At 45.4% G+C, this 26,005-nt stretch overlaps 1 protein-coding gene across 18 annotated transcripts in view; it reads right to left on the bottom strand.

Moving 5' to 3' along the window:
• The window catches only part of IRAG1 (inositol 1,4,5-triphosphate receptor associated 1), a 166,083-nt gene that overhangs the window by 95,958 nt on the left and 44,120 nt on the right, over nucleotides 1–26,005 (bottom strand). For 2 of the 18 annotated variants that reach the window (XM_067038615.1, XM_067038626.1), the window contains exon 2: nucleotides 14,703–14,879. The exons of the other annotated variants lie outside the window; for them this stretch is intronic. The gene's annotated coding sequence lies outside the window, so the exon portion shown is untranslated. The remainder of the gene's footprint in view (nucleotides 1–14,702; nucleotides 14,880–26,005) is intronic. 18 annotated transcript variants of the gene reach the window in all.

Raw genomic sequence — 26,005 nt, 5'->3', positions numbered from 1 at the left:
CTGTTGATAGGCTCAGCATCCTCCCAGAAGCTCCACCCAAACCCACCCCCACAACATGCCCGTCTCTCACCCTTCCGCCTACTACACACACACCCTTTTAAACTCAGTCTCCAGAGGCGGGACTAGGTTTGAGCAGGCTGCATGTTCCTGCCTAAAAGATAGCACGGTGAACACAAAGACATGTTTGTTGAGTCAATTTCAATCTTTAGATGATTTTCCAGTGTCGTTGCCTCCTGAAGATGACCACCAGAAACTCATGCCATCTACTCCTCAGCTAAGAGTCAGATGGCGTCTGTTAACCCTCCGCAGGAGAGCAGACCCTGAGACCCCGGCAACGGGAGGCTGTGTGAACATGATGGCCGCCCTCTGCCCTGGACCCCAGCCCCACAGTTTGGGGTGAGGACCTCAGTTTGCAGGACAAGGAGGAAGCTCACACCTCACCTATCGAGGCCTGTGGAGGGGAGAGGAGCAGTTGTGGATCTCGGCCGGGGTCTTTTCCTCACCAAGAGAATCTGAACTGAATTGCATTTGCAGTCTGGTCAACTCAAAAGATGCTCCTTGGACGGAGGCTGTGGCCACAAGAAACCATGCGCTTAAGTAAAATGGAGCAATCCCCTTGGTGTCCAGATTTATGCAAATAGCTGCAGGATTTGAGTCTTTAAGCACAGCTTGAGAGCAGGCTATGGTAAACAGTGATGTGCAATGGCCTGGGAGGCTGGGGGCGGGGAGGGTAAAGGCAGGAGCCTGGGAATGACTGTCCCAACAGCAAATTTTGGTGGCCTGAGGCACATGAATTTCAGTATGCTGCTACTTGAACAGGCATGAGCAACTGCAGCTGCTTAATGATCTGAGACAGGAAGGAACCATAGAGGATTTCTCTCCAGGGGGGTTGTCATCTTCCCACAGTGAAGATGATGAGTGCATGGAAACAATTCTGAGGCATTAGCAGAGAAGAACCCATACTTATTGCACTAGGTGCTCTACCCGGCTCTTTACATCCTTTTGTCATATTCAGTCCTTACATCAGCCCTGCATGATATTATTATTCCCATTTTACAGATGAGAAGCTCAGAAAGGCTAAGTACTTTGCTCCAGGCATTACAGTTACCAAGCACTGTAAACAGGGTTTGAGCTCAGGGTAGTCTGTCTCCAAGCCCAGGGTTTGGTTCAGCACACCATGATGCGGGCAATACAGAACCCGGCAGCAGAGGTGACACAAAAGAAACACCAGCACAGGACCAGAAGAGGTTTTCCTGGCTAAGGATTCACCAAGTCATCATGGAGAAGTTATTATCCTTAACATCAGATTCCCGTATATTCTGTCTGCTAAATTGCAGTTTGTTATATGTATAGTACCTGTCCTTAAGTTAACTGTTTGGTAAACAGCAGAGTTCAATCCAGGGTTTAAGCGGAGTCATTCTTAAGAAGCTTCTGGAAATGCTGAAGCTTCTGGAAATTTCTCACTTGCACTTCCAGGTGAGAGAGGCTGATAACAAACCAGAAAATGGACCCTTGGGAGGGTTGGTTCCCATATTATGATGACATTCCTCAGACAAAGGATTCAGCAAATTATTTGGCCTGTGGGCCAAATATGACCCACTGACTCTATTTGTAAATAAAATTTCATTGAAACACAGCCACAACCATTCATTTATGCATTGTTTATGGCTGTTTTTACACTCCGAGGGCAGAGTAGAGTAGGTGAGGCATACACTATCTGACTTATGAAGTCTAAAATATTTACTATTTGGCTTTTTACATAAAAAGTTGGCCAAACCTGCTCTAACACAATTCCAATTATCTGTTTTCAGGTTGGTCTCCCCCACTTGGCTGAGAGCAACTCAGTGGGCTTCAAGGCAGACTCCTATTCATCCTTCAAAACCCAGTCTTTTCATCTTTGTATCCCCAGCACCAGATACATAATTAGGGTTTGGCAAATGTTGAACTGAATCAAATAATTCTTTAACCCAGATTACATGCATACGTCTTCTGAAAACACCTAAGGGGAGAGGGGATAAGACTTCCTGGAGGGTCAGAGATGTTCAGCTTGAGGAAACCAGGGCTACCTGGGGAGTAAAATCAGGCATTCTGAGTGTTACCTGGCAGTCCTGCTTGTGAGCCTGATTCTCCCTCCTGGGACAGGGGAGGCCCTGCTCTCAGGGCACCACAGAGGATCTCACTGACTCCCACCAACTCCAGCACCTTGGTCCTTGCAGTTAGAATATTCTCCGTGGAGTGGGATAGGAAGGTTGGGAGGGAGATGCAAGAGGGAGGGGATATGGGGATATATGTATACATATAGCTGATTCACTTTGTTATACAGAAACTAACACAACATTGTAAAGCAATTACACTCCAGTAAAGATGTTTAAAAAAAAAAAAAAAAAAAAAAGAATATTCTCCTTGACGGAGAGGAGAGGAAAACCCCCTTCTAGGAAATTCTCTTTTCAAAGATTAGAATGCTCCCCTTACCCAAGAGGGCATAAATGGTTGGTCCAAACTGTTAGATGCCTCTTACAGTAGGCAATTTGATGTACTCCTCTTGAATAAATGAACTAGCTGATTGATGTTTTTTCTCTGGAGACTTATTTTTTTTTAGTTCTGACTACCCATGAATTTGCACTTCCTGAGCAAAGTTCCTTTTGGGAAGAAAACTAGGATTTCAAAGCAGTGAGGCCATTTCTTTGTGACCTCATTATGAAACCACTCTGTGACCTTGGGCCAGTCATGCCTTTCTCTGGGCCTAGCTTTCACCTTCTGTACAATAAAGTTCTGGCATTTGACCCCTGGAGGGGATGGAAAACAGTGGCCTGACAACAGACAGCTTGACAGAGCTTCTTTCCTCTTCCACGCCTCTGTGCTAGCTACAATAACTTACTCTGCCACCTTCCCCCTCCCCAGCAAATCCAGCAGTTCATTCCTGCTGCCCCTTCTAGAGACTTAAAGAAGATAGTTTAGCTCTGAAGCAGATTCTTCGAAGATAAGAAAATGCCACTGATGTGGTTGGAAAAATATGAGCTGGATGAAATGGAAACACAGAGCTTTCCCTCGAGGCCAGATGAGAAAACCATGGACATAGGCCAAAGTCTATCCCTTCCTTGAGCTTCTGGGAGCTGGCTGCCCACCTCCTGTTTCAGAACACAATACCCCCCTTACCCTTCACCCTCCTTGCAGATCCCCCCATGGGCATAACTTCTGAGGCTGCAGGATCCTGGTTATCTGGGAGCAAATCAGTATTAATTATGAATTGAACTGGTTTTTATTGATTTCCCTATGGGTGATTTACAATGCCTGCTAAAAGGGTTTGTGGCCAGATGTCAATAAAAACACTCAGAGAGTTAAAAATAAATGACTGAAAAAGGGAGCAGAGATTGTGCAGAGGAAAGAGGGAGATAATTTCACCAGCTGAAGTGAGATGTATCCTCAGCTCAGAATACCTGGAGAGAAAGCTTGATTTTTGGTTTCTATAGACGTAACTAATTTTGCTTTTGGCTATTGTAAGAATTAAAGAGCAAAGAGTAGTTAGCATCTTGAACTTCCACAGCTGACTCTTTGCTCAAAAAAGAACAAAATTAGAGTGAGCTTTTGCATTTCAGAACTTTAAAGTTCATTTCACGGGAATCTTTCCATTTAAGAACTTCACATTTCACTTCACAGAAGGACTCCTCATGCAAGTATGTCACCATACTGTTTACCCAGCAGAATCTGCAATTACTTTCTTTCAAGCAAGAAGTATAAATAGAAGTTCTAGGTGTTATATGCATGTCTGAGTCTGATGGCTGGACCCTCTTTGATGTGGCTCTAGGGTAGGTTGACGAAAATGAGCTCAGGGAATATGCAAGACCACAGGTGAGGATCCTTTAGCTCAAGACTAGAGGCAGTGCCTTTTAATTCTGGCTGCAGGTCACTGTCATTTGGTAGTCTTGTGAATGGGTTATTTAAATAAATTCTGGCTTCACTAGTTGCAACTAACCAGAAATCAGATCTCTCAGAGGAAAACCAATAAGGCTATTGCTGTGGGCTGAACTGTGTTCACCAAGAATTCACATACTGAAGCCCTAGCCCCCAGCACCTCAGAATGCGACTGTATCTGGAGATGGGGTCTTAAAAGAGGTGATTACATTGAAATGAAGCCACTAGGCCTTAATTCAGCCTGACACATGTCCTTATAAGAAGAGGAAATTTGGACACACAGAAAGACACCAGGGATGTGTGGGCACAGGGAAAGACCATGTAAGGACACAGCAAGAAAGTGGCCATCTGCAAGCCAAGGAGAGAGACCACAGGAGAAAACAAACTTACTGACACTTTGATCTTGGACTTTCCCAGAAATGCGAGAAAATAAATTTCTGTTATTTCAGCCACCCAGTCTGTGGTATTTTGTTATGGGAACCCTAGCAAATGAATACAGCTACTGACAGAATTTCTTAGCCATATCAGGTTTAAATTCAATTATTTTTCAAACAGCTAATCTTTGGAATTGGTATCAATGAATTTGGGGGAATAACTACTTTAGCATTTCTCTAGGCCAGCCACAAAGCTCCTTTCAGGACCCTCTAATGAAATAAAAATGCTCTGGAGTAGGCCCTAAGAATTCTGGTTTTGAAGAAGTAAAACTATCACTATTTGCAGATGACATAATCTTATACAGAGAAAATCCTGAGGAATCCACTGAAAATCTATTAGAACTAATACACAAGTTCAGCAAGGTTGCAGGATACAAGACTGATATACAAAAATCAACTATATTTCTATACACTATCAGTGAAAAGTCCAAAAATGAAATTAAGAAAACAGTTCCAGGGACTTCCCTTGTGGTCCAGTGGGTAAGACTCCACACTCCCAATGCAGGGGGCCCGGATTCGATACCTAGCCGGGGAACTAGACCCTGCATGTATGCTGCAACTATAAGTTTGCATGCCACAACTAAGAGTCTGCATCCTGCAACTAAGAAGTCTGCATGCCACAACTAAAGATCCCTCATGCTGCAATGAAGATCCCGTGTGCCGCAACTAAGACCTGGCACAGCCTAAATCAATAAATAAATATTAAAAAAATAAAAGAAAACAGTTCCATTCATAATAGCATCAAAAAGCATAAAATAATTAGGAATACACTTAATAAAAGAAACGAAAAACTTACACTCTCAAAATAACAAAACATTGTTGAAGAAAATTAAAGAAGACCTAAATAGATAGAATGCCATCCCATGTTCATAGATCAGAAAACTTAATATTAAGATGATATATTCCCCAAATTGATCTATATATCCAACACAATCCCTATCAAAATTCTAACCACTGTGCCACCAGGGAAGCCCCTAGTAGCCTTTTTTCAAAAATTGACAAGCAGATCCTAAATTTTATATGGAAATGCAAGGGACCAAGAATAACCAAAACAAATCTTGAGAAAGAAGGGGAGCAAAGGATAATTCACAACTCTCAATTTCAAAACTTAATATATAAAACTACAGTAAGATAGCATGATACTGGGTAGTATGTGAGGATAGACATATAGATCAATGGAACAGAACTGAGAGTCCATAAATAAACCCTTACATTTATAGTCAATTGATTTCAACAAGGGTGCCAAGATCATTCAATGGAGGAAAGAATAGTCTTTTCAACCAATAGTTCTGAGACAACTGGATACCCACATTCAAAAGAATAAAGTAGGACCCCTTTCTTATACCATATACAAAAATTAACTCCAAATAGATCAAATACCTAAATGGAAGAGCTAAAACTATAAAACTCTTAGATGAAAACACTGGAGTAAACCTTTGTGTCCTTGGGTTAGGTAGTACCTTCTTAGATACAATACCAAAAGCACAGGCAACAAAAGAAAAAATAAATAAATTGGACATCATCAAAATTAAAAACTTTTGAACTGCAAATGATACAATTGAGAAAGTGAAAATACAACCAATAGGAGAGGAAAAAATATTTGCAAATAATATATCTAACAAGGTACTTGTATCCAGAATGTATAAAAACTCTAACAAATCAGTAATAAAAAGACAAAAAATAATTTTAAAATAGACAAAAGATTTGAAAAGACCTTTCTCCAAAGAAGATATACAAATGGCCAATAAACATGTGAAAAGATGTTCAACATCATTAGTCATCAGGGAGTACAAATCAAAATGAGATACCACTTCACACCCATTAGGATGGCTAAAAGAAAAACGACAGATAAGAACAAGAATTGGCAAGGATGTGGAGAAATTGGAACACTTATACATTGCTGGTGGAAATGTAAAATGATACAGCCACTTTGGAAAACACATTAGCAGTTCCTCAGAAGGTTAAACACAGATTTGCCATATGATCTGCCAATTCCACTCCTAGGTATATACCCAAGAGAAATGAAAACATGTGTCCACACAAACATATGTACACAATGTTCATAGCAGCGTTATTAATAATAGCCAAAAAGTGGACACAAGCCATATGTCCAACTAATTATTAGATTAATAAAATATGGTATATCCATACAATGGAATATTATTCAGCTATAAAGAGGAATGAAGTGCTGACACATGCTGAAATATGGTTGAACCCTGAAAACTCTATGCTCAGTGAAAGAAGCCAGTCACAAATGACCATGTATTGTATAACTGCACTCATACAAAATGTCAAGAATAGAGAGATCTATAGAGACAGAAAGTAGACTAGTGGTTGCTTAGGGCTAGAGGAATGTGGGGAAATGGGGAGTAACTATTAATAGATACAGGTTTCTTTGGGGGTGATGAAAATGCTCTGGAATTAAATAGTGGTGATGGCCTGACAGTTCTCTGTACTAAAAACCATTGAATTGTAAATTTTTAAATTGTATATTTTAATTCGGTGAATTATATGGTATATGGATCATATCTTAACAAAGCTGTTAAAAAATGAAACTTTTGCCCCCAAAAAAGAGAAAAGGAAAACAAGAAAACAAGAAATTTAGGGAGACAGGTTGAGGAAAAGACATGGAGTATATGTGTGTATGGGGTTATGAGAGGAGAAATGAAGGAGAAAGAGACAACAGAAAGACGAAAAGAAATAGGAAGAGATGAAGGGACCAGGGATATGAGCTCAGAGAGACAGACACATGGAGACGTGGAGACAAGACTACGCCCAAAAGAAAGAGAAACTTGCCAAGATGTACGTGCAGATTGCTCGTCTGCTCTTCCATTTAGCAGATATTTACTGAGCATCTTCAAAGCCAAGCTCTGGGTACAGCAGTAAACCAGGTAGAGCAAGCCCCTGAGCTCACTGTAAGAGACAGAGCTCTCATCAGGAACTCAAGGCACAGATGCTGAGAGCTGGGAGGCAGTACGCGTGCCCACGTATGCACACTGCACATCCACATCCACACACTCACTCCAGACCACACTCAACACATGCAACATTCCCAAAAGTCAAATCATCTTTGCAGGGTACCTCATTTCTCACCTGAGGCATTTAGAATTCTGCTAGCAAAGACCTTCAAATATATATTGTGTTTTTACAGGTATGGGCACAAATGGGAATGCCGTCTTTTATTCTCACCCTGAAGTCGCTATGAAATGAGGCTCAAGGACAGGATTCATAGCAGTCTGGAGATCCCCTGTACTCTTCCCCTTCATCAGTAAGGACTAGCTTTGGAAGCAGAAAGGAATGTGACCTGTGACAAGCACACCAGCACTGCTCCTCTGGGCTTTCAGCTGGAAAGTTCCCAGAACACAGTCTTACCAGAGCTAGCCCAATAAAGGCATCCTGTGTTGCCTGTTCCCCTGTCTTGTGGCCCCTCTACTGCTGACAAGCACGTGAGAGGAAATCTCAGCTCAACAGGAAAAGTGACTCTGTTCCCTGCACAGAATCTGCTCCCTGCCCGATTCAGCCAACTCTGAGAAGGGAAGGCCAGGGAAGTTTCTGGATATCTCTGGCTCCGATCCCTTTTCTCCTAAGTTAGCCAGAGTCCGAGCTGCATAGTATCCCTGACATAGTCTTGAGTCATATCCTAAGATGGTAGTTGATCCCTTTGTATTAGTGTGTGACAAATTCTCTTTGCAGGAGTTAGTATTGGGTGCTTTGGGTGCTGTCTACCAGCGTATAACGAGGAAATGCACAAAACCCAGAGCATGGGGGGAGTGGGCACTGGCCTGCAGACCCTGGGCAGGCTGGATCAGAACTGTGCTGGGAAACAGTGCTCGGGTTCCCTGAAGGCATCCGTGGCTGCCCACCATTTGGAGCAGTAGTGAATCCAAAAATAGTAGTTGAGCATCTAAAATTGCCTTCTACCCTGGGCCAGGCCATTCCCCTGGGGATGTCAGTATTTCTAGAACGTCCCCATTCACCCAGAGTGCCTTGTGTCAGACCCCAGTGGGGATCTGGGCAACTGTTAAGCTCTGCTGGTTGTGTTCACTCCTGCCCAGGCCCTCTTGACACTGCATCACTTGCCCTGCTTCCCAAACAGGAAATGCTCTAGATTTATGCTGCTTGCTGTTACCAAGTCAAAGGCCTTTAACCTGGCACATGGCTTGGAAGGGCAGAGAGTGACCTGGGTGACTCTCTGTCGTTAGTTGTAAATTAATTCCTAAAAATGAAGACTAGGGAAGCAGAATCACCTGGGGAAGCCTGAGCTTCTAGCTTGGTGCTGATGCCACAGGAAGCCATTTCCATGGCAGCCTGTGAGAGACAGGCTGATAAAATTATTCTGGGTTCCCAGGGAATTTTATCATCATGAAGACTTGTCATGCCAAGCATGCCTCAGTGCCTTTGTACATCCTGTGCTCTATGCGTGAATGCCCTTTACCCCCTCTTCCCTGACAAATGCCCCATCACCCTCTTCTGCGATGTCTTGCTAAGGGCAGGGAAGCTATGGTGTTCGTGAAGTTGTCTGCAGTGAATGCTTTTGCATCACCACTGGGTTGTACTCCGTGTCTAGAGATGCACACACACCCCCTCACCCACCTCCCGATCAACAGTGATTCCCAGCCGCCTTGCTCATGGGACAGGAGTGATGCAGAGAAGGAGCATCTCAAACAACTGGACTGACCTCCAATCTTCCAACAGCTAAGTGGTCTGGATCTCCAACCCCGGCCTGAGCTGTCTGATTGAATGCAGTTTGAGTGTCTCTCAGCTTAAAGATCACGTGCTTTAGTTCTCATTTCCTTAGCTGTCACCCTCCTTAGTGGCTGTACTTGGCGTCCCTAAGAGATGCCATGCAACACAGAACAGAGAAAGTGCTGGGGCTGGGGTGGGGAGGGAGGACAAGTTAGCTTACGCGTCAGTTTCCTCCTCTGTAAAAGGGAGGTAACCGATTCCACCTCAGGATGGCTGAGAGGATGAAAGTAGATGTGTAAATGCTTTGGGGAGACAGCTACAATTTATGCCCCTTTAGCAGCAAGTCCCTCCTCTTCTGGTAACAGCAGCATCTCCTCAACCCCGTGCTTGGGGTGGGTGGGGTCAGGCCTGGCCAATCAGAACACCCCTGGCCCTGGTGATTCACCAAGGGATTAACACGAGACTAAGAATGGGCCGATAAATTCAATTGGGCGACTTTCGTTGGAATGACTGGGGGAGTTCTTGCTGCTGGAGGTTCTGAGAGGAGGCTATAAGCCAGGACCTGTGTGTGCCACAGTGCCGCCGAGAGGCAAAGGCTGCCTAAGGAGAGATCTGAACCCAAGGACAGTTGAGAGATAGAGGTAACAAGCCCCATGGATCCAGCTATTTCTGGAACTGCCCTAGACCTCTCACTTATGAGACCCAGAAAATTCTGGTTCTTGCCTAATCTAATTTTAATGAGTTTCTGTTCCATGCAAACAAGAATCTTGGCTAATTCAAAGCTCACCAGGTTTGGTTTACCCATCCCACTGTCATTTCTTGGGGCGGGGGTGTTGGGGGGAGGAAGGGGGCCTCCTTGAGCCCTGCAGAGATGAGGCCACAGCCCACCTTCCCGTCCTCAGCCTCCTTGTCTTCAGGCCATCTTCCTCCACACTGATCATTCTCGAACACGAGCTTAGTCATGTTACTCCTCACTTAGAGGACTCCTTGGCTCCCCCTGGCCTGGAGAGCAAGTCCCCACTTCCCCAGCTCCACCTTCAAAGCCCTCCACAAGTGACCTAATTGCCTTTGGAGCGTATCTCTCTCGGGACCCTCTCCCCCATCCCCCGACGCCGCAGATACTGTGCCTGATTCACAAGCAACGCCTTCCCCACTCAGAAACATCGCCCCACCCCGTACCCACCACGTGCCTTTCCCTGGAAGCCCTTCCCCTCCTTACCAGCCTGCCAAAACTCCACCTCCTCAACTGTCTTCTCTTCCAAGAAGCCTACACAGATGGCCAAGGCAGAATGAATGTCCCACTACCCTGCACTTAATCCCTTGACATCTATAGTACTTGTCAATCTGTCCTTAAGTGAGAATAATGTATATACATTTTGAGAGCAGGAAGCATGTCATCCTTGATTCTGAAGCCGCCTGGGGCCCTCACACAAGGATTGCCTGCCACAGACCCTTGGTAAATTTGCTGACACAAGATCTCAGCTTCCAGCCGACAAGCTCTGAAGCCCCTCCCCCTCCCCTCAACTGAACTCTAGGAGAGGGGAATCTAGCCTTGGGATCACATTTCCTCTTCACCAGGAACTTTTTAAAAATTGTGGTAAATACACATACCATGAATTGTACAGTTTAAACCATTTTAAAGTGTACAGTTCAGTGGCATTAAGTGCCTTCACAATGCTGTGCACCTATCATCACGACCTCGTTCCAGAACTTTTTCACCACCCCAAATGGAAACATACCCGTTAGGCACTCACTTCCCATTCCTTCCCTCCTCCCAGGCCCTGTCAAGCACTAATCTGCTTTCTGTCTGTGCAGATTTGCCTATTCTGGGTATCTTATATAAATGGAGTCATACAGTATGTAGCCTTTGTGTCTGGCTTTTTTCACCTAGCCTCATGTCTTCAAGATTCATCCAGGTTGTAGCATGTATTAGTACTTCATTCTTTCTAATGACTGAATAATATGCCATTGCATGGATATATCACATTTTGTTTATCTATTCATCAGTTGATGGATATTAGGTTGTTTCCACCTTTTGGCTATTGTGAACAGTACTGCTATAAACATTATTGCACAAGTTTTTGTTTGAACACCTGTTTTCAAGTCTCTTAGGTATATACCTAGGAGTGAAACTGCTGGGTCAGGTAGTAATTCTGCATCTACTGGGAAGGCTCTTACGCTCGTCGTCTTTAATCTTCACCAACATCCTAGGTCCGCTTGGTTGACTTCACCTTGGGAGAGTCCATCAGCTTTTTAGAAGGAAGCTTTTTCATCTTGATGTTTGTCTCCTGATGGCAATACTTAAAGGGTGTTCCTAGTTTTTAATATTAACCTCTTGCTATTTAGAGCTTTCTATTGCCTAAGCTACTTAAGATCCACTATTTAATTTGTCCCTCACAGAAATACTACAGGGTAGATACTATTATGTCTGTGTTTCAGATGAAGAGGCTGAGTTCCCGTGGGGTGGCATGACTTGACAAGGTCACAGCCATCAGGGGCCCAGCTGAGGTTGACTCCCAGTCCAGCGCCCTTTCCACACAACCACAGTGGCCCTCTCTGTCCAAGGCCTTTTTTAAAATAATTGCCTTCTGAAATATATTCTCAGGTCCCTCATTGTCTAGAAATGCACCTTGCTAGGTGACTTGTCAGTGCTGGTGCAGACTTCACACGCTCTGCCATTTGGCACCTCATTTAGCATCAGAACGTTTTTCCTGGAGCGGATTCTGCCTGTAGCAGGGAGATCAACTTTTATCTTTTCTGGATCTTCTGGGACCTGCTGGAGTCCTGGGTTAATGCTCCCTTTTGATGTTGATCTGAAGCTAACTCTGAGTGTGTCCCACAGCTCATCCTCAGCTCTTGACATTTCCTCCTTATTCTTTCGTCCAACCCAATAGCATCCCCTTCCCCTTCTCAGGAGGAAACTCTCTCTTGGACTGGGGAGTCCCTTGAACTCTTTGGAGCAGAAAAGAGGCACAATGACCTCCAGCCTGACGGGGTGGATTGGCCCAGCCTGCTCCTTGGAAGCTTCCAACCATCATATCCTAGTTCTACATGGAACCACCTAGAAGACTGTAAAGAATAAGGCAAGCAAAATAGACAACAGAGGGCTTCCCTGGTGGTGCAGTGGTTGAGAGTCCGCCTGCTGATGCAGGGGACATGGGTTCGTGCCCTGGTCCGGGAAGATCCCACATGCCGCGGAGCAGCTGGGCCCGTGAGCCATGGCCGCTGAGCCAGCGCGTCCGGAGCCTGTGCTCCGCAACGGGAGAGGCCACAGCAGTGAGAGGCCCGCATACGGCAAAAAAAAAAAAAAAAAAATAGACAACAGAATGACAACATTCACCATTCATCAGAGCATACCATTGTCCCTGACGCTTTAGGAACATCTCTTCACTCAATCCCCCGACGGCACTAGAAGGAAGATGTTATTTTGCAGATGAGGAGACTGAGACTCAGTGCCCTGTGGCGACTCCTCCAGAGCAACAGAGCTGAGGGTGACCAGGCAGGACTGGAAACCAGTAGATCCCGTGCTGTCCCCACTCTGGTCACCATCTTCCTCCCAGCTTTTGGAGCTGACCTGGCCCCCTTAGAGCCTGCCTTGCCAGTCCTGCAAGTGGTGAGGGCTTTCTAGATGCTGCATCCACTCAAGCACAAATGTCCCTAGCCAGCTTCTCCTAAAGTATGTCCTCTGCAACCCTCATTCTGGGTGATGCTATGAGCTCTGAAAATAAGGTTCCACATTTTGATACACTTGCGGATGACAGCATGAGGCAGGTTTCTGTCCTGTAGGCCTTCTCAGCCCTTAAGAAGCAACGATGCAGGATAAATCTCCGAGAGGGAGAGAAAGTATAGATAGTTTCCCAGACTTGTTTGACTATGGAATGTCAAATGGAATGACTATGGAATGACTCCTTTTTCAAGGAGTAGCTCAATGTGTCCTCCTCAAAGTACTGGTCAGAGATGCCCCCAAGCCCTCTAATTAGTGGGTATCCAGAGCTCAGGGAGCATGGTGGTTGTGACGTGGGCTCTGGAGCCAAGCTGCCTGGGATCACATCTCAGCCCTGCTGCGTAGTAGCTGCGTGACCTTGGGCAAGTTATTTTATCTATCTGTACCTCGGTTTCCTCATTTGTAAAACATGGATGATGAAAACAATATAAATTATATTCTACACATGAGCTTCTTAGAACAATGTTCAGCACATAGTCAGCGTTCACTAGATGTTAGCTGGCATTTTCAATCCTTCCTGAGCCTCGCCCCCAGGCCAACAGTGGCCTCTGATATTATAAAACCTCTTAATGAAGATGGTGCAAAGCCATTTAAAAGACAGCTGTAGCTCCCCAGGAATAACCCTTCCTATTCTTGATGCCTGTGAAAGCCTCCTTTTATTTCTACTTCATTTTTTCTCCCTCACAGACAGGCACGTAATAGTCAGAAGACCAAGATTCTGCACCCTCCTTACTTATTTTCCAGTGGGATCTCAAGTTTCCTTCCTTATAACATAGAACGTAGTAAGCCTCTAATCCAGGGGCAAGGCACAGAGCAGGTGGGGGTTAGAGCACTAAGCAGGCAGAGGCTGGATGGCCAAGCTGCAAGGAGAGGACAGCACAAGTGACAGGTTGTCACTTTCCTTCTGGGGAAGTGGGAGAGGGGTCTATGACAAGGGTGCTTGGGTAGTGAATTAGGGTAATTTACAGTAGCTGCTGCGACCGACCTAAAATCTTAGCAGCTTTAAGTGTGCATCTTGGGGACTAAGTCTCCATCTTGTAGCAACAAGTTCTAGGAGAGACCATCCTATATAGAATATATAGCCAGCAGTAAGTGGGTATATGGATGCCAAGAACTCCTGGATGATCTTGGCTGCCAAAACCATTCTCTGTTGCCCAGTTCATTCTCTCCTCCCCCTTACTGGAAGAGTAAGACTTTGGGGGAGGGCAGGCATTTGTCTCTGAGTTAATTCTCTCAGCTTTTAAAAGACTTCTCTGCAAGCCCTGAGTCTCTAGTTGTTCACATCCTAGTTTCTTAATGTCTTGCCTCTGGGAGGCCTCAGGCCCTGCAGTAGCTGTTACTCATCTCACTGATTCTCCACTTGGGGCAGAGATGGTTAGTGCTCCCTGAATACTCCTGTGTTCCCCTGCATTTCCCAGCCTCCCTTGCAGTTGGCTGGGGCCATATAACTAGCTCTGCCCAAGAGACTGGGTGTCACCTCTGAGTAGAGGAACTTAGGGCTGTGCCTCCTGCATCTGCCTCTGTTGAGATGGCTCTGGAGGCCAGGTGCTTCGTAGAAAAACTGGAAGGACCAACTCAGAAGCCAAAGAGGTCAGACCCCTCCTCCTGGGACTGACTTCTCCACTGAGTGTGTGTGTGTGTGTGTGTGTGTGTGTGTGTGTGTGTGTGTGTGTGTGTGTAGGGGGCGGGGGAGGGGAAGAGGAGGGAGAACATCAGTTGTGGCTAACAGAGGAGAACACCTTTGGTACACAGGGCCGTCCAGGAATTCTTGGCATTTACACAGCCATTTAACGCCAGATGTTATCTTCCACGTAGGCTTTTCTGTTACTGAACTTCTTGCTATAATTTGGGGTAACAGTGTGACCTGTGATTCAGATATCCCCAGCGGCACCATGGGACAGTGTGGTAGACAGCATGTCTCGGGCTATAATATACACACAAATTACCTGCGGGTCTTGTTAAGCTGCAGATCCCGGTTCAGTAGTTCTGAGGCGGCACTTGAGAGTCTGCATTTCTAACAAGCTCCCAGCTGATGCTGATGCTGCCCGTCCCTAGACCATGCTCTGAACAGTAAGGTGAGGGGGCAGGGCTGACTCATCCATTATATCCAGTAGGAACAGCGCCTAGTGCCCATTAAAATGTTTTAATTGCTTTTAAAAGTCAGAAGGAAAAAAAAATGAACTTTTAGGTAAAAAAATGTTTTAATAGATAACATTAATATATTTATCTTTACACCAACAGAGTTATAATTTTCATAAGCAAGAAGGGGCTCATGAAGTCAACGATGCCTAGGGGCCAGGGACTTCCCTGGCAGTCCAGCGGTTGAGACTCTGCGCTTCCACTGCAGGGGGTGTGGGTTCGATCCCTAGTCAGGGAACTAAGATCCCGCATGCCGTGTGGCACAGCCAAAAAGTTTTAAAAAAAAAAAAAAAAGCCTAGAGCCCACAAAAATCCTACTGTGGCCCTGGGGGCAGGAGTAGGGACAATGGAAGGAGCTATGCTATCTATAGTGCATAAGACTGTGAAATCTGAAGAATTCATGAAAGGTGACACAGATCACATGGCTCCATGGTCCTCTGGGAGGATCACATGAGATACAGAATGAGAACGTGCTACTGGGCAACAGAGAACAGTTTTGGCAGCCAAAGCCATGCAGGAGTTCTTGGCATTCATATAGTCAGTGCTGGCTATATATTCCATATAGGATGGTCTCTTCTAGAATTTCTGGCTATAGGATGGAGATGGGCATTTCAACTTGCATTAGACTTAGTCCCAAAGATGTAGTTAGCTGCTTATACCATTTTTCTGAGTCTCCTCAGTTCTCCGGACCTCCACTTAGGGAGCTCTGAGGGGTACCCAATGCCTCTTGGAGGCCCCCAAATTCTGGTGCCCCAAATCCCTTCCAAGGGACTTCCAGTCTTTTTGTCCCCGCTCCCCACCCTATAGGACACACTCATGTGCTCCTAGAGCTGGAGGGCTGGGAGCAGCTGGCCCCATAGTGTAAGGAAAGAGGGACCAGGCTCCAGAGGCTGCTTTTGTTAGCGACGATGATCGGAGCAGCAACTGTCCAAAGCATGAGTCAAATGCCTTGTTAACAAAAAGAGAATGAATAAGCAGTCCCTTCACCAGTAAATGTTTTCTTAAAAACACAGCCGTCCATTTACTTTGGACCTGATGCCAGTCTGACTGTCCCCAAAAGCACTGCATGGGCTTTTAGAGAACAGACAATAACAGCTGACCCTTCTAACACGTCTGCAATCCTCCTTTGTCACAGATGCAGCATCTGACACAATTATTGCTCTGGGTTGGCCTCAATCATGCAGTCACTGGGGTGAACGATTAGGCCTTGGAGGGTGAACTATTCACAGATGAGGAAACCAAGGTCTCAGAAGGGAGAAGTGATCTGCTCAAGGTCACAAAATGAGTTGGAAGCAGAGCCAAGCCTAGGACCTGGGACCACTGCTTATATGCTGTCTTCATTTCAGCACCAGGGGTGGATATTGGAAAGCTTTTACTGTTTTCAGACCTGGGAGGGTTCATTCTTTTACTCACTCACTATCTACCAAGAACCACCTTAAACCTGTCATGGTTCTAGCTTCCCTTAATACTTCTCAATAAACCCATAATGATCTAACCTTTTGAAAAATCTTACTGGCCCAGCATCTATCTCCTCCTGGCCTGATAGTTCCAAGTGTGAGATTCTATCTGTTGATGGGCTGTGTGTGTTTTGCATCAAGGGCAACCTAGCCTTGACCTTGCCACTTTCCACTGTGTAAACCCGAGTAAACTAGTGAACCTCAGAAAGCCTCGATTTTTCATCAGTAAAATATAGATATTATTATTACCGATCTTACAAGACGTTGCAGAAATATGCGATAATGTATGTAAAGCATTTAACACACTATGTAGCCGGTGCTCAATAAATGATAGCTGTGATAGAAATAAGTATATTATTATTACTCTTGTTATTGTCAAGTGAAACAAGCTCCTGGGTATTTCAGCAAGTTGAACCTCCCTGTCCAGGACTCTGAAAAGTCAGGCTTTCTTTGTTCCCGTGCCTACGCAACTTCGGTGGTTTACAAACTGTAGGAGTCATGATAGAGGGACAACTTGCAAGTGTTTCTGGATCTAAATGTGCCAGATCCTTGAGGTAATCACCACACCCATCTTTCTCTGCTGAACCCAGATAACCAGAGAAATAGTCTGCCCCAACCAGTGTAAGGTCCTGTGAACCCCAGAATTGTTGGGAATGTTGGCTGTACATGGGGACAACAGCAGGGAAACAAGGCTGCCATCTGATGTACAGCCATGTGAAAAACCACATGCAAGGGATATGATTAGTCATCTATGGAAGTAACCCAAGAAATTGTAAATGTGGCTGAAGAGATGGGAGGCTTGACCAGGATCTCCAGAAGGCAGGACAGGAAGACACTTATAAGCATGTGACGAGATCTTTTGGAGAGACTTGCTTTCAGCGATTTCCCCTTCTCCAAGAGGAACCCCTATATACAAGGGATGGCAACCCACAGCCACATCGATACCCCATGTTCCTGTCACCTGACCATGGTTGATTGGTACTGGCCCAACCAAGCTGGGCCCATCGGGGTCTCTCCCCCAAGACCTTGGACAGAGACTAGGAACCGCTGGAACCTGGTCAAGATAGGAGTTGAACCCTAGTGCAGTGGTCTTCAGGGTGGGGTATGCATGCCCAGGGAATATGCAAGATGATGCAGTGGAATATGGGAAGACAGTTGGAGACTGTTATTTATTTTTACTTCCTTAGTATTAAATAAGCAGACTGGCAATGGTGCCTTCATTCAATGTTGAAAGGTCACTGTCACCACCAGTGTGTGAGATGTCCTGAGGGAGCAGGGGAAATTCTCCAATCCTAAGGGACTGACATCGCACTCACGTAGTCATTTGTTTTCAGCGAAGTATGATACACCTTGAATGTGCCCAAGTGGATTCATGAAATATATTTATCTAGTTTTAACCAAGCCAACCACCATAAAATGGGCAAGTGCCTTAAAAACCTCCTGCAAAAAATGTGGAGTGAAGATATTACTACCACTAACACCACAAGCAACTCTCAAAAAAGTTTTTACAAACTGGTGGATCAAATTGAAAATTTCACTTCGAATTCAGTGAGTAAGGATATCTTTCTTCCACATGAGCTACCTGAGCTGGCTATCCTCTGCCTGCCCTCCCTCTCCCTGCCCTGCCCCAGGATCCATTCCCTGCTCCCAGATGACAACTACGGGATGCATCACTTGGGCTTCCATGCTTGCTGGCTGAGTTTGGCCAATGGGCCAGCAGGAGGCGGGGGGAGAGACGGGTTGGGCATTTCCTTCACTGCCCCCTCCTTTCTTCCATGCTGCATCTGTGGCAGTGGCTGTATCCCTCCCTAATTACAGCTCACCCTGGATGGTCCTTCTTCCCTGGTTCTTCACTGGCTTCCAATCACATTATTTTCTTCTCTCGCCCCTCCTGGCTAGGGCTGGTAACGGCTCCCTGCTGCTGCTAGTTTTGGGGCGTACCTGGGCCTCATCCCTTGTGGTGTCCAAACCTCTATAAATAGTCCTTTTGTTAAAGTCTCTTGAGCCAATTGAGTTGGATTTTGTTCCTAAATGGGAGACTGATTGGTACAGTGGCTGGTTTAACCATGACAGTCATTAAAGCCAGGGGTTCTCCAAAGTGCTGAGATCTTAAAATATAATGAGGCATAATTAATCACATTTCACTTACTAAAGAATACTCTTTTAAGGAAAGCAAAAAAAAAAAAAAAAAGCTACTGGCACTGTTAAAAACATAAAGCAAGATTTTCAAACAGTATTTTCTCTTTCTCAGCCTTTAAAATGTCTAATTTTACATGTTTCATAAAATAACTCACATTAATACAGTAGCTCATGAATATAATTTTTAAAAATACACATAAATTAGAGATGCATACTAAAAATTTTTTTTAATTGATGAGATGAACCGTCAAAAACCCTTTGCTTTAGAGAACCCCTCTGTTCTAGAGAAAACTCTGGCAAGTTCCTACTGCCAGGTCCCTAGCACTGCCCTGGGGGCTGTCTTCCTGGAGCCTAACGGTCTACTCCTTCCTTTGAGTCTCTGAACTACCTTCCAGCAAATCCCATCTTTCTACAGAAGACAAAGCAAACTCCAAAGAGAAATGCTTATCTAAAGTTCCCAGGGGAGAGACCCCTCCTGTGCTCTGGGGGAGTCTCTCTGTTGTAGGCAGAGATGGCTATCAGGCCACTTTATGGCCTACATGAAATGCCCCTCAGAACTTTCCACCTTCTGAGCAAAATCTCCATCTCCCAGGCATTGTGGTCACTGGAAAAGGTAATCCCTCCCCATACATTAGCACACAGACATTCAGAATTACATACTTCAGTCTCTTGTGAGTTTGATTATCACAAGTCAGTCTCCATGCACATAATCAACTCCAGACCAATGACCAGGCTTAGAGATAGGTCCAGGACCCTGAATATCCCCAAGATCATGCCCCTTAGGGGGTCCTCTTGGCATCTACCGTCTAGATTCCTCCTAACAATACTCAGCCTCATCAGCATCACCTTCCATCAGGGACCAGTTTCCTGTTTCAGCTGGGAAACAGGAAATATATCTTAGCTAAGAAGTCCAGAAGGACATTACAGTCTTTTTACCAGGGAACTAATCCCCAAACAAGTTGAAAATATCATGGCAAGACAGCCCTTAGGGAAACCTCACCATTTGGAGCCACAAAATAGAGGAGTTACCTGTGCTTGATGTTAATCTGAGCTTAAATAATGGTTACTATTTATTTATTTATTTATTTATTTATTTATTTATTTTGCGGTACGCGGGCCTCTCACTGTTGTGGCCTCTCCCGTTGCGGAGCACAGGCTCCGGATGCGCAGGCTCAGCGGCCATGGCTCACGGGCCCAGCCGCTCCGTGGCATGTGGGATCTTCCCGGACCGGGGCACGAACCCGTGTCCCCTGCATCGGCAGGCAGACTCTCAACCGCTGCGCCACCAGGGAAGCCCGGTTACTATTTATTGAGTACTTATACACACACAAGTACTGTAGATACATCAATCCATTCATCGTCACAACAACTCTGATCAAGTTATATCATTATCACCATCAGCCTCATTTTACGGTTAAGAAAAGTAAGACAGAAGTTAGATCATTTCCCCCAAAGTCACACGGTAAGTTGCAGAGCTGGGACTTGAATTCAGGTCATTTGATTTGAGAACCTGAGGTCCCAACCACTACTCCATGCTGCCTCTGTGGCAGATTGGGTGACCATGGCCATATCTATGAACTTTTCCAACACAAGCCTTGGTTAGTCAGAGAGAGTGACTCAAGACTCACAACGTAGGACGTGGCATTTCCTGCCAATAAAAAGCTCATGGCTCTAGACTTGTATTTTCCAACTAAACAGAAGAAGGGCCTTGTTCATGGACGAGATTATGAGACCTGATAAAGACAGTCACAGGCTAAAAGGAGACAAAAGACAGATGCAAAGTAGAGCTGGCCTAGTGGAACAGCTGCCCCAGACTCCTGCCCCCAAAGCTCAGGGCCTCTGCTCTGAGTAGCAGTGCGGGGGCCTCCTGGGCTCAAACTATAGGAGCAGGGACAAGGGCTGGACATTCTCACTCTGCACTGTGGCCTGGTGTATAAGCCACAGAGTGATGGAAATTGCTACAGATTGGGGGTCTGATGGTTTTGGATTTGACATCCCATTCTTCACTTACTGGTTACTAGTTAACGGTCTTAGATAAGTGGCCTAACATCCTTGAATCAGTTGCTCATAAATATCTCCCTTATATAGCCACAGTACAGACTTAATGAGCTATTATACACAAGATGCCTGGCATGTACAGCATGTTTAAACAAAGGTAGTTTCCTTCCCTCTCTTCTCTTGTCTATATGAAGTATCCCAAAGGAGAGAATGGTCATTTGCTCCCTCGCTGGAGCTGCCTAAATGGAACTTCCATTAAAAAAAAGAAAAAAATCACACCAGATACTTCTAGCTGGATGCTTATCTTGTCCAGGGAAGCACTTGTCCTCAAACAGGTGCCTCCCAGGCATCTCAGGAGGAGAAAGGGTGACGTTCCATCAGGCAGAAAGCAGAGGAGCTGGGGTGCCTGCCCTCCTGGGACCACATGGCAGCCCTGCAGCTTAGCAACATGACTTGGGCCAGACCATCACTGCAGTTCTGTTAGAAGCATAATGCTTCTTCTCCATACGTGACTGTTCCCTCCGTGTGGAAGGAGCCTCAAAAATGTAAGACTCCTGGCTCTGCCCCAGGGGAATGGCTGTCTGATTGTAAGTTCAAGAAGTGTTAACATGAATAGTCAGCCCTTTCCTCTTCCCTTCCTCTTGGGACACACGTTCTGCTCTGCTCCTCCAGGCTCTAAGATTCAAAGGGGCCTGCCTCCCCTGGAGGGCACTACATAGGGCTGGGGGTAAGTCTGTTCAATTCAATACTAGAAAGCCTGCTTGCCTGCCAATAGAAACCACATTCTCCTATTAACTTTATCAGTCATAAGGGTGATATTAGGCTGACTTCTCCACGAGCATTAGAACTTGAGTGGAGGAAGAAGGTGTTTTTACTGAGTCTCCTTAAAGACCCCACCAGGTACCAATGGCCAGTCATCTAGAGTGTAAGTCTGCTACTGCCCTTGGTGCATTAATGGAGGTGAGACTGGGACCCAGAATTATGGTCAGTCAGAGCCTCACAACCAGTCCAGAAGTATCCTTGATGGACTCTCTGAGGGGGGACAGACAGAGGCTAGAAATAATAATACCTAATGTTTACTGGGTGCTAAGAGCAGACACCAGGCTGAGGGATTTAACCCTACAAAGTGGACACCATCATTATCTCTGTTCTACAGGAGAGGAAACTGAGGCTTGGAGAGGTTAGCTGTGGCTCAAGGTATATAGCTGGTCAGTGGTGGAGTCACATGGTCGCTCCAGGGCCTGTGCTCTCCAGCAGGGCAAGATGCTGCCTCAAGCTCCAGGCACCAGCTCCCACTGTGACCACAAGGGAAGAGTTGGTCAAAGCCAAGACCTCCTCCCAACTTGGAGCCAGCGCTCTTTTGACCACACCTGTATGAGCAAAGGCAAGGGTATCTTCAAACTTTCTTCTCCTGATGAACTGGGAACCTTGGGCTCTCTGGAAACACCCTCCAGGTTAGCCTGTCAGTGGCAGAATGTCCTGTAGCCTCTGTGTGTCCCTTCACAGGGTGACCACAATGCCCTCTGCACCACGTTCCAGCCATGCAGCCCTGCTGTGATCACTGGATGGCCCCATCCCTTTCAATCTCTCCCACAGGCCCACAGGTTCCTAACTTTCCCTTGGTTTTGCTGGGGTGGCTCAGTTTCCCCCCACCCCATCCTGTACCCACCGATACCTCTGCTCACAGAACCCCAGTTTCCTCCAAGCCAATGTTTCCTAAACTTGAGTCATCTGCACACCACCCTCATATTTTCTCCCACGTCTGTTTGCCACCTATATATTTATTGGTTTAATCTTCTTTCATTTGACTGGCAATGAGCCAGAAAGCCAGGGTTGCAGTCCTGCCTGGGCCATTTACCAGCTCTCTGTTGTTGGCCAAGTTCTTTACGTTCTCTGTGCCTCAGTTTCCTCATCTGTACAATAGGGATAACAGTAGTAACTACTTCAGAGGCTGCTGTGAGGATGAAATGAGGAACTGCAAGGAAAGCATAAGAGCAGCACCTAGCACACAATAAGCACTCAGCAAGTGTTAGCTTCCCCTGTCATCACATTTATTTTAAAAGGAAACTTTATACCCCTACCATCTGTGGAAAAGTCAGTACCACTTATACCACAAATAGAGAGGAGTTAGCTGTAAAAATAAATTTAGTGAAAATGGTTATTAAATTCTAGCTATTCCTGACGAAGCCTCCAAGCCCACGACTTGCTCTCATTTTGTCAAAAAGAGAGACAAACAAGCATGTGAAAGATGTTGAAGGCACACTAGGTTCAAACCCGGGAAAACAAGTTGCCCTGATTTGCCTGGTTTTGCCTGACGTCTGGTTTTAGTACTGAAAGTCCTGCAGCACCCACACTGCTGGGCTAACTCAGATGGACAGAAAAGAACTTAAAAGGTAATTCCGATGTGAGTCCATGTGTTTCGAGTTGAGTCAGTATCCCACTTAATATCGTCTTGCAGAACAAGCCCACACCCTAGGGCGTACTGCACAAGCCCACCTGGGAGCGCAGAGTTTCCAAACTCCACAAAAAGGACGGAAAAGCCATCATGTGTGTGCCACTGAGACAGGCCCCAAAGAAAAACCACATTTGTAAATGCCCAACGAGGGGAATGATGATTAAATTTTGCACAGCTAAAATTATTTGGTAGTATACAACCCCTTAAAAATCATGTTTTGAAGTATCTTTGATGACATGAGAAAATAATCATGATAGAATGTTCAGTTTAAAAAAAGCAGACTACTACTCAGCCATAAAAAAGAACAAAATTTTGCCATTTGCAGCAACATGGATGGACTTGGAGAGCATTATGCTAAGTGAAATAAGTCAGACAGAGAAAGACAAATACTGCATGATATCACATATATGTGAAATCTAAAAAATAAAACAAACTAGTGAATATAACAAAAAAGAAACAGACTCACAGATATAGAAAATAAACTAGTGGTTACCAGTGGAGAGAGGGAAGTAGGAGGAGCAAGATAAGAGTAGGAGATTAAGAGGTACAAACTATTATGTATAAAATAAATACGCTACGAGGATATAATGTACAACATGGGGAATATAGCAATATTTTGTAACTATACATGGAGTATAACCTTGAAAAATTGTGAATCACTATGTTGTATACCTGTAACTTACATAATATTGCACATCAACTATACTTCGGTGTTTAAAAAATTGAAAAAAAAGACTAAGATATCCTTCAGTGGGTGAATGGATAGATAAACTGTGGTGCATCTGGATAATGGAATATTATTCAGCACTAAAAAGAAATGAGCTATCAACCCATGAAAAGACATGGAAGAATCTTAAATGCATATTACTAAGTGAAAGAAGCCAGTCTGAAAAGGCTACATAGTGTTTGATTGCAACTGTATGACATTCCGGAAAAGGCAAAACTACGGAGACAGTAAAAAGATCTGTGATTGTTAGGGGTTGGTGGGGAAGAATGAATAGATGGAGCACAGAAGATTTTTTAGGGAAGTGAAAATACTCTGTATGATACTATAACAGTGGATACATGTCATTATGCAATTTGTCCAAACCCATGGAATGTACAACATGGAGAGTGTACTCTAAGGTAAACCACGGACTTTGGGTGATTATGATGTGTCAGTGTAGGCTCATCAGTTGTAACAAATGTGCCACCCTGGTCGGGCTGTTATGTTGGGGGAGGCTCTGCATGTGTGGGAGCCAGGGGGATCTGGGAAATCTCTATGCGGACCTTCCTCTCAACTTTGCTGTGACTTAAAACTGCTCTAAAAAAAATAAAGTCTTTAAAAAAAATTTTTTTTTTTTTGCCTGCACCTCGCGGCTTGCAGGATCTTAGTTGCCCTGAACCCAGGCCACCACAGTGAGAGTGCCGAGTCCTAACCACTGGACTGCCAGGGAATTCCCTTTAAAAAAATTTTTTTTAATCAGACTACAAAACCACACATGGTAAGGCCCTAGTTTTATAAAATATAGAGAATTATAAAGAAAGAAACACACCATAATATTAACAATATTTATCTCTGAGTGATAAGATTCCAGAGGGAACTTTTATTTCTTTATGTTTATTTCTGAATTTCTTACTTATACTTATTTCTATATTTTCCAAGAAAGTTTAGCAAAGAATACACATTACTTTTATTACCAGGGAAAAAGTCTGAATAAGAATTATAAATTTAAAAGTACTGGGAAGAAAGTAATGAGAGGTGATTAAGCCCAGCTTTCTCTAACTCTTTTTACATCTGTAGCCAATTAGCAGAGAGGTTTTCTGTCTGGCTGGCTGACCTGTTTTCCTTCTCCCATGGGGAAGGTCCTCGCAGAGAAGGCAGGGTGTGTCCAAGGTCACGGAGTCGTGTTGCCTCTGCATCTCAACCAGTGAGGCTGCCCTGGGCTGTCACCTGAATTCAAGGTCTGGCCTCCAAGGTTCATGGGGTAAATGCAATCCCCTTGATTTTCCCATCATTTGGACTGTGATGCTCAATAACTGCCCGAGACCCTGGTTACTAACTAGAGGCAGGGTGGCATCTAACACTGGAAGTGCCCACTTTGGACCAAGCTGGCCTGAGCTGGAATCCCTGCTCATCACCTACAGACTGTGTTCCCTTAAGCATATTGCTTTACCTCTTTCAACCACAATGTCCTCATCTCTACCACAGGGATTAAATTAAATAACAGTTCTAGCACACAGACCCTGGCACAAAGCTAATTCATATCCATTTTCTCTCCTGCTTCCTTCTGCTTTTACTACAAGAGAATTGAGTTCTCTATCTCCATCCCCCTGCCTCAAAGAGCTCAAAGAGCAGAGTCTGGGGGCTCCTAAATCTCTCCTCCCCACCCATCAGGGCCTCTGTTCCTCCTCATCAAACAGCCCCTCTGCTGACTGCCAAGCCACAGAGAGGACGGCTGAGGGGCAGTCCAGAGTCTACCTGTCTCACCAGCACGTCACTGCCCCCTGGTGGGGACAACAGAACCCTTGGCAGGTCTGGCTCCCTAGTGCTCCCAGCCTAACAGCCCTGGGAAGCTGCTTCCTTTTTCCTCTAGGAGACCCATGGGCTGCTTTACTTCCCCCGAGACACTCAAAGAGCAGCCTGGAGAGTGAGTGTTAAAAAAGCAGCAGCTGCCAAGCTCTGGGAGGTGGGAGAGCCAGCCAGGGGTCCCAGATCCTGCACTGTATTTACTCAATCTGCAGAGTATCTCCAGGCTTTTATAGTTGTTTACTAGGCAGGAGGGAGCAGACAACTGGGCCCCTCTCTGGCTTCTGGCTTCCACTGGCCTTTCCTTTGGAGAAAAGCAGCCCGAGTGCCGCTCACTCTAGGAATAGCTCTGACTCCGAGCTCCTGGAGGTTCGCAGGCTAGGGGCACAGACAAGGCACAGGCAACCCCTTGAGGGTGCAGGGAAGGAGCACGGGGGCAAAACTGGAGACAGGAGAGATGGGGACAGGGATAAAAAACAGGGGCTGTGACCAGAACACAGGATGGGAAGTGCAGGGACAGAAGCAGGGGCAGGTCAGGGAGGGAGACCGGGC

Source organism: Kogia breviceps, chromosome 7 (assembly GCF_026419965.1).
Source record: "Kogia breviceps isolate mKogBre1 chromosome 7, mKogBre1 haplotype 1, whole genome shotgun sequence".
Lineage (NCBI taxonomy): Eukaryota > Metazoa > Chordata > Mammalia > Artiodactyla > Physeteridae > Kogia > Kogia breviceps.
This window is presented reverse-complemented; position numbering and strand designations above follow the sequence as displayed.